Source organism: Papaver somniferum, unplaced genomic scaffold (genome assembly GCF_003573695.1).
Source record: "Papaver somniferum cultivar HN1 unplaced genomic scaffold, ASM357369v1 unplaced-scaffold_70, whole genome shotgun sequence".
Taxonomy (NCBI): domain Eukaryota; kingdom Viridiplantae; phylum Streptophyta; class Magnoliopsida; order Ranunculales; family Papaveraceae; genus Papaver; species Papaver somniferum.
Genome location: NW_020649860.1, coordinates 3647217 through 3656386, shown reverse-complemented (window position 1 = coordinate 3656386; position 9170 = coordinate 3647217).

Below are 9170 nucleotides of genomic sequence, written 5' to 3'. Positions count from 1 at the left end.
CGCACCCTTCCCTTCTCCATCGAACCATCTCCTCCATCACCCCCTCTGCAGAACCGCCATGCCCCGTACCACCACCATCATCACCACCTCTCCCTGACGCCCCCAAATCACTCCACTATTTTCTCCCCAAATCACTCTACTTTTCTTGCTTTTTATTTTCCTGCATCTTGTAGTACTGTGCACTGAAGTCAGTGCACAATCCTGCCTCATCCTGCCCTTGGCTGCCAAGCCTTGGTTGTTTGTTGTTTTTCTTAGCCTGCTTCTCTATTGCTTTATATTGTGTTCTTGGTTGTATGCCTGAAACTTTGTTTGCCTTTAGCTCACTGCCATAGTGCATTGCTACTCTTTTTAGCCTAGGAAAACTTCTTATATGCTCCTCTCCCTGTGGACAAACCCCTACTCACCATCTTATTACAAATCTTGACCTTGTATACTTGCAAGTGTTTTGTGTGCATCTTAGAATTCACACCAGTTAAGGGGAACCTCAATTACTAAGGGGAACCCCAAAAAGGCAGCTGCTATTCGCACCCTACAGCTGGTTAGGGAGACACCATCTTCTTCGTTTGAAACTTAAAAATTGGCGGGAAAAATGTGGCAGCTCTCTGAGAATTTTCGATCGAAATTTGAAGATGTTATATTGTGATTCAATGGCTAAAACTTCACGGGAACACTTGACTGAGATATACAGGCGTGATATGGGCTTCAAAATCATCCGGATTTGGTTGGATAATCGGCAGTGAAGAAAACAGGGTTGCTCAGGTTTTGGTTGCTCCATCACGAGTTCTGTGTAGTTGGTGTGTGGATTGATAGAGTTTTACTTCTGGTGGAACGTGAAAACAATGCCCTGAGAGTATATCGACATCAGCAGGCGTGTGAAGAGGCGAGAAAGGAAAGAAAATTTTCTTTATTATTTTTTCTTTACTGTCGAGATATGTGAAGATTTTCTGGAGTAATGAGCGAAGATTCTTAGTCCAAAGATGTATAAATAGGCTACTGGGGTCGAGCAGAAACGGGACGGAGAGATTGGGAGAGAAAAAGAGCACCACAGAGCGAAAAATCAAATTTGCAGAGCTGTCATTTCTGCTGCTACTAAACTGAAGAACACGAAGAACGGACCTGCACCAGCAGTCGTTTTTGAACAGTGACAACGACTCATTCTGTGGGTCGCAGTTTACAGGCAGACTTAAAAACGCAACAGCAATAGTAACGGCTCTTTGTAACGGCTTTTGCAACAGTTATAAGCGTTGAAAACCCGATTTTTATTATAATTCTCCCTTATTCATCATTTGTAACCCTTTGAGCATAAATGAAATCAACTTTTCAGCGTGTTTCCAACATGATGAGCGGCTAATTCTCTCGTAAATGGATGAAGCTATTTACACATGAACAATGGGTAACTATTTCATTTTCTCTAATATTTAATTATAATTCACTCAATCACTGCTTTTGCAGAGTTCTTAAAAGTTTACATAATTTTCTTCATTAGTTGTGATTCAATTAGATAGGTTATGCTTTGGTTAGATAATCTATGCTTAAGGGATACAATTAATTTTTGAGAACATGTTTGATTATTTGTGGATTAAGAAATAAAGGATTAAAAGAATAATTAGAGTTATGAAATATTTGACATCATTCATGTGTAATAGTGGATTCTAGTGTCTTGGTTATTTTCCAATCACTTGAAATCAATTTTGAGTTAAGTTTTCTATATTTTTAAGTTCTATTAAGTCTAGAATTCATTGCCTTCACAAGCCTTAACGAACTCTTTACTACAACATCATTCAAAATATCATCACTGGGTCAAGTATAATAAATAAAAATGTTGATCATGGAATCAACATAAAATTATCAGTTTTTTAATCTGCTCAGAATCATGTTTTTGCAGAGCCCTGGATTCAAAAACCCTAATTACAATGAAATGATGATTTATTCAAAATCAACCGCCAAGTGAAGCAGGGACCGACTACATGGGATGATGACTCCACCATGTAACGCCCAGATGCTCTAATGAGAAAAATACCAAAGTCTCTTGAGGACCAGTTGGTGAAAGAATGATTAAATGCTGGTTTAATCATTTATTAAAGTAATGCTCGTGTGAGCGACAGATAATAAAACCTAGACATGAAAAGATGAGGGACCGACCAAGAGATCATGGGACCGGATCTTGGTGGCCGTGGGACCAATTGATGGTCGTTTGAGCAAACCCCCAATTGTTTGGAAAGAGTTTGAACCTAATATGAGCAATTGAGCAAATTAGGTTAAAATCATTAAAACGTGTGGGACCGGCTGCTCGCAAGCCTTAGGGTCACCCTTGGTCGGTCAAGGGGATGTGCCCGTGTCATCATAGTGTCCGTGTCTAAGTCCTGAGAGTTTCAATATTTTTCGATGCGATTTTGAGCAACATTTTGTGAAAATATGCAGAATCTAGGGTTTTGCTGAAACTAGGAAAAATACATAAGATGATGAAAAATAATAAATAAAATAGGGAATTGCAAGGTGTGGGACTGGCCACGGCTAGGGAATGGTCGGCCGGCTGACAAGCACGGTCCCACACTTTTCCTAGTCTTATGTAATTTTGCGTATTTTCTCTGAATTGAGGGAAATCCCATGAAACCGGAGAGTTTTATGAAATGGGAACTTCCATGAGATGAGAGAAATAAAATAATAATAAAATAGGGAATGATGGAGTGTGGGACCGGCAATGGCCAAGGCATGGCCGGCCAACGGGCACGGTCCCATGGCACTCTTCCCGATTTTATGTAATTTTCATGATTTTAAAGAATTTTCATAAAATCAGAGAGATTTGTTGAAACCAAGGTATTTTGTTGAAATCAGGAAGTTTTCATGGAATGGAAAACAAAAAAAATAAAAAAAAATAAAATAAGAGGGGTGTGGGACCGGCTAGGGCATGACCGGCCGGCTAGGGCCCGGTCCCACGAATTTTCTTAATTTTATAATATTTTTCATGGGTTTAGGGAAAATTCATGAAATCAGGGAATTTTCATGGATTGAGAGAAATAATAAAATAATGGGGACGTGAGGTGTGGGACCGGCCACAGCTAGGGCATGGTCGGCCGGCTGGTGCTCGATCCCGTGACAGCTTTCCCTAATTTTATTATTTTCTTGACATAAAGAAATATCATGAGATTAAAGAATTTCCTTGAATCGAAGGAGATTTGCTCGAACGAGAGAATTTTCATGAGATCCGGAAAAAATATTAAAATATGATAAAATATAAAATTGGCCGTGGGACTGGTCACGGCATGACCGTCCGACTGGTGAGCCCAGTCCCTGGCGCCTTTGCTAATATTTTATTATTATTATTTTTCCTTCCTATTTTGCATAGGTTCATCGTTCATTCGTATTTTTGAAATGCTCGTTTGCGCATTCAAATGCTGGTCTGTGCATTATTGCTAAGTACACTTGCACCATTTTAGTCAGGGCTTATTCGATGCTCAGATGCATGTTTCGTTGAATATTTATCACTAACCCGTGGAAATCTGCTGGGAAGAACAACGAATTGAAATGACGAAATATAACGAAGAATCGTAGAATATTGCTGGATGTTCAGGCGATTAGAGATAATTAACTTATGGCTCGATACTAGCAGGGATTCCTATCTAGGAGCATTAATTATCTGAGAGTTGAGCAATATCAACTTCCTGGAGTATCATATTTCTCCTATATAGTCAGGGAAAACCTGGTTGCATCCTGAAGAGATTGTCGCTCTATACTAGCAGGCTTGCTGTCTAGGAGCCGTCCAATCTTTCGATTCTATATAGAAATAATTACTGAAATTGCTCAGTATTCATGAGATGCGCCGTGGCCTCAGCTGAAAGACTACACATCTACATATACTCTGAGAGACAACCTTCTCAGTCAGAGGTTTTATGGCATGAGCTTTCACGCTTTTTTGAGAGACATGAGTCTCAATACTCATCCGATTATCGGGTCCGGAGTATGTATAATTACTGAAATTGCTCAGTATTCATGAGATGTGCCGTGGTCTCAGCTGGGAGACTACACATCTACATATACTCTGAGAGACATCCTTCTCAGTCAGAGATTTTTGGCATGAGCTTTCATGCTTTAAATAAGAGACATGAGTCTCAATACTCATCCGATTGCGGATCTGGAGTGTGGTCTTACAATTTTACCCTTGTCGAAAATACAACATCTACATTAAGTCCCATGCTTAGTGAGGGACAGTTATGTTCCTCAGTCAGCATTGAATAGTGGTTTTCTAGGTACAGACAAAAATAAGTAATTGAACTTATAAGATAAAATGTTACCGGATTTAGACTGAATGAGCAAACCATGGTTTGAGCGGAAACCCAGTGACATAATAGAGTGTCATCCAGCGAGCATAAATTGGTGTAGAACCGCTGATTTGATGGTGGAACCTTGGTCGGTTTAGGATTCACGGATCCAGGCCCAAGAAAGGAATCCTTTTTAGCGCGGATGTTCGTTCGTCCGTTCGTTAGTTTAAGAAACAAACAAAATAGACTTGAGTCTAATGATAAAATTTTGTTTATGAGCTTTCACGAAAAACAAAATTTTATATTTTTAAATATGTGAGATTTCACAAAGTGGAATAAACTCTCATTTCAAAGGTGGATGCTCGTACGAGTAATTTTTTTTAAACAAACGTGCGTCTGTTAGTAATAAAATTTTATTTATGAGCTTTCATGAAAATTTTATCTTGGAGCTTTCAGAATTCTTTGAAAATATACTCTCTCTTCAAAGACAGATGCTCGCGCGAGGGAGCAAATATATATATGTATATATATATTTTCAAACTTACGTGAGTTTCACGTTAAATATATATATTTTGTAAAACCAATGTTTTTATTTTGAACAACTGTCGAAAGTAGACAATTATACATGGTGAAATAATATCTACATGTAAGTTTTCACAATTGTAGAATGGACGTCTGTCCAATTTTTGAAAAACCAGTGGATGTTAAAATTCACGTGAGTTGTTCACGGTTTTATGAACATCAAGTCATGATTTTGAATAATGAATTTTGCTCGTATTTGCAGGTTTGAAGGAACGAGCAAGTTTTCGAAATTCTGACGTTATAATCACTACAGCTAGTGAAATCGTAAATAGGTAAGAGTTGGATTGTTATCATTTTGTTACGCGTTTGCTATTAGTATATCCATGACTCCATGTATTTCGCCTCCGATAGTGGTGACTTCTGGTTACAACCACTCTTCTGGCCCTTCCGAGGAACGCTCCAGAAATATCAAGTCAAAGATGAAGACTTCTGCAGATGTTCATGCCGAAGTGAATCAACCTTTCAGATACGCTGGAAAGCTGATGCATTGTATGCCTTTCGATCATCTGGGAGTCATCTGTAGTAGAATCAACGCTTTCTTAGCCTTAGCGGATGCAGAAGAGAAGCAAGGACGAGATGAGTTATTACTGAAAAGGAAAGCGGAAGATGAAAGGCTTGCAGCTTATCAGCAAAACGCCGCAGGCTTCAGCAAATGAGACTAGCGGCTAAAGATGAAGTCTGATCTCGCACGGAAGGCATGGCTTCTGATTCAGATGTAGATCAATGAAGAATTTCGTCATAATTCGTCATCAAAAAAATTCAGAAATCAGGTGTTCATTGAAAATGCTGTAGAATCTTCATCCGATGTCGGATTTTCGTGATCTACCCATGTTTCTTCATCCTCAGAAAATTTACAAGCTTTATCAAAGAATATTTTCGGCTTTTCAGCACGTTTAAGGGCCGAAATTGACTAAACAGTAAACTTCCAGGAGACTTTCAGAAATCTTTCAGCTGGCATGTAGTCCAATGTCTCAGCCATATCTCTTTGCTCGTTTATCCAATTGTTGTGAATTTTGGATATGTTGTAGAGGACATCCATGTGAATATAATGGAATATGATACATCCCTAGATTCGTCACCAATTTCTACCAGCTCGCCTCTTTGTGCAAGACAACGTAAAATCGTCTCAAACGAGCTTGTTGTAAAACGCCCCTGTTGTGTCTTTAGACCATTTGCTTGTGTCTTGAACACTTGATGAAGGATTTCAATGCCATTTATTAATTTTGAAATCTGAACCCCTTGATTGATACATGAGCATGGTGCTTGCAGTTCCATCTTGTTTCTGTCAGTCGTAGAAACATCACTTCTGAAAAACCTGGTCACAGGACCATAGCTGAGGTTGCTCTCGAGAGGGGATGATGTAATGACCATGGTTTCATGTCCCAGTGGTAGCATTCCTTTTATGATGAACGATTAGCACATGAGAGTCTGGTGCCATGGGTCTTGGACTGTGAAACTGATCGTCATGATCAGTGGACCGTCAGTCCCCAGTATCTTGTTAAATCTCTCTTTTTGTTTTCCTTTCTTCTGGCAAGACCTAGATAGAGGACCCAGGTAGAAAAATTGATGTAAAGACCTAGGTGGTCGAATTTGGAGGTACCTTGATGAAGGACTTAGCGGAATGACCTGGTGGACACCGATCGACTGTGGAAGTTATGAATCCCGTCTAATAATTGCTGCTTGCATGTTGTATGTTCTGGAAACTGTGGGAACCTCATACGACATCGGAATTAGATTCTTGACCCCAACTTTTGAAGCTAAGAGATTGAGTTATCACATGAGAAAAGAATCACTCAATTTGGAGTTGTAGAGGTCAGCCAACGAAGCGTGCACATTTGTAATTTGTAATCACGTACAAATTTTTCAGATTTCGTAGACCTGACGGTAAAGGCCGTATCTTTCAACTAGTATGTCCGATTGATGCGCCCTTTTGGTATATTGTATCAGAGACATAGACAAACATCTTTTGTTAAGGAATCTTTGTCCCATTCCTCACCCGTTGGTACATTTTTTTAAACCCATGGCCTGAAATGTGTTGTATCTCTTTTGTGGAGGCGATGAGAACATCTTATAGAAGACTTTGGTTTGTGTCTGTTTGTCGTGTAAGCTTCAGGTCTAAACATTTTGACATGAATCCTTAGGGCTTGAAGAAGTACGATCCATAGAGTAACGCTTCAGAGAATGAATAGTTGATGAAGCCAGATGTTGCGCCTGAGACTGATGAGATCACAATTGAATTTCCTCCAGAAATTCTTGTTGATGCTGATACCATGAACAGGGTTCTTCAACATGTCCTTGTTGATGACGATACTATGGTTGGAGTTGCTCCAGAGACCGAAAATGATAGTCTTTGCTCTTCCATCTAGTGAGCCTTTACATGCACGAACTAGTTGGTGAGTTGAGCATTCCTAAGATGAAGATGTTCTAGGATTTCAACCCAAATTCTTCTGAATATGACTTTACTGTAAAGTGGCTTCGTCAGGGAATTGATATTGTTGTGGCAGATAACATCGACAGTCTCCATTCTGGATGTGAGGAGAAACGTTCCTTGGTCGTGCAAGGCTTGTGATGTAGAGAGGTTCCGTTGATGAAGTTTCATGGAATCACATTAGATTGCAAATTCCAATAAGATCAAGTCCCCAGTGCATGTTGAAGGAGTTTGTGTCATCCATAAATGAATGATATTGCATCTGCTTCAGAAGTCTTATCATGGGATAATGATGAATTAGCGATTGTAATTTAGTTACACTTTGATTGCGCTGGAGTTGAATCAGTGTGTCATCGTCGAGATATTTGCGCTGAAGCTAGATGCGCCATTATAGGAGGTGTACTCTTTGATTGGGAGTACAATTTGAAGGCTTCTTAGATTCTTGAGCGTTGAAGCGTCATATACCTTGAGCATGTCTTAGGTTTGATCGTTTGGGTCCCAACTATCTTCTGTTGATGCAACATTCCTTTAGTCGCGGTAGTGGTATTAAACACTTGTGCATACATCAGAGCTTTCTGATTTCGTGGCACACATGAACACTCCTGCAAGGCTATAGGGAAATGCCCAAATTGTTCTTTGTCGTGCTTGAATATCATCTCGGTAATGAATGTCTCAGTGAGATGCTCGATTCGGAGAAATGTCAGATTCTACCACTTGGTAAAATATCGCTGAAGTGAGATTACCCACTTATAGCATCTTGCAATAGCAGAGATGCTAGCAGAGTTGAGTCCCCATGCTAGAATAACATGTGAGAAAATAAATGACATAGACATGGGAGGAATGAGACTTGCCTGAGTGCATGACCTTTTGATGAATGTCTATGCATATTTTGCAGGTTCTTGTTTTAACCTTGTCAAAGTTCGAAATTCCTCTAAGTGCTCTGATGATGGAACGTCCGACAAATCTTCTGGATCAGAACTTTCTTCGTTGGAGAGATGTGTAACCAAAGGCGCTTTGTAAGTACCCATTTTTCAGCGTGGATCCACGCTCGTCTGAAGGACATGTCATCTCCTGGATCTTCCTGATTATGTGAAACTTGGTCTCTGTCCAGGTTGAACTTATGTTCACCTTGAGAGTGATGTAGCCATAAGTATTTCCGAGCGTTCCTTCAAGGTCTCTGATTGATATGGGAGAATGAGTAGCTTCTCGTCGAGTGATGCATGTAGATCCGATGGTATTCAGTAGAATGTTGTTGATGCCGGTGCCAGCATCGATCAACGTTCTTCCAAATTCGTTTCTTCTGAGATTGACTGTGGTAAGCAGTCCCCAATCGTACATCTCTTGGTATGTGGCTGGAGGCTCAAGAAGTATTTCCGGAATGGACTTCTTGACACGATGTGGTTCAGTGCTGTGAACGTGTCTCTCCTTTGTGCCTTCGACAGATAGAGCAATTCATGTTCGACCAAGGATTGAACTGCCTCTTTGATAGGTTGTTCAGAGAGTGTAAAGATTCTTATTGGGAGAGGATTATTGTGTACTCCTTCAGTCCCCATTTAAAGCTCTCCGGATTCAACCTTCTCCCTGAATATGCGCTTCAAAACTCTGCAGTTGCTTGTGGGATGATTGACGAACCTGTGGAAGCGGCAGTAACGAGGATTTTCCATGTCTTCTTCAGTTGGTTCTTTCTTGACATATGGAAACTTGATTGCACCATCTTGGATCCATAAATCCAGGAGTTCGATCACCTCTTTAATGGAAAAGGTAAAGTCAGGTGCTTCTTGATCAGGAACTCCTGTGCGTTGGTCAGAGGCTTGTGCATCTTGCTTATCCTTCCTTTATGAATTTGAAGGGGCCGAGGTATGCTTACGTGGAGGTTCGGATTTCCGTTTGATTCCTTCTGT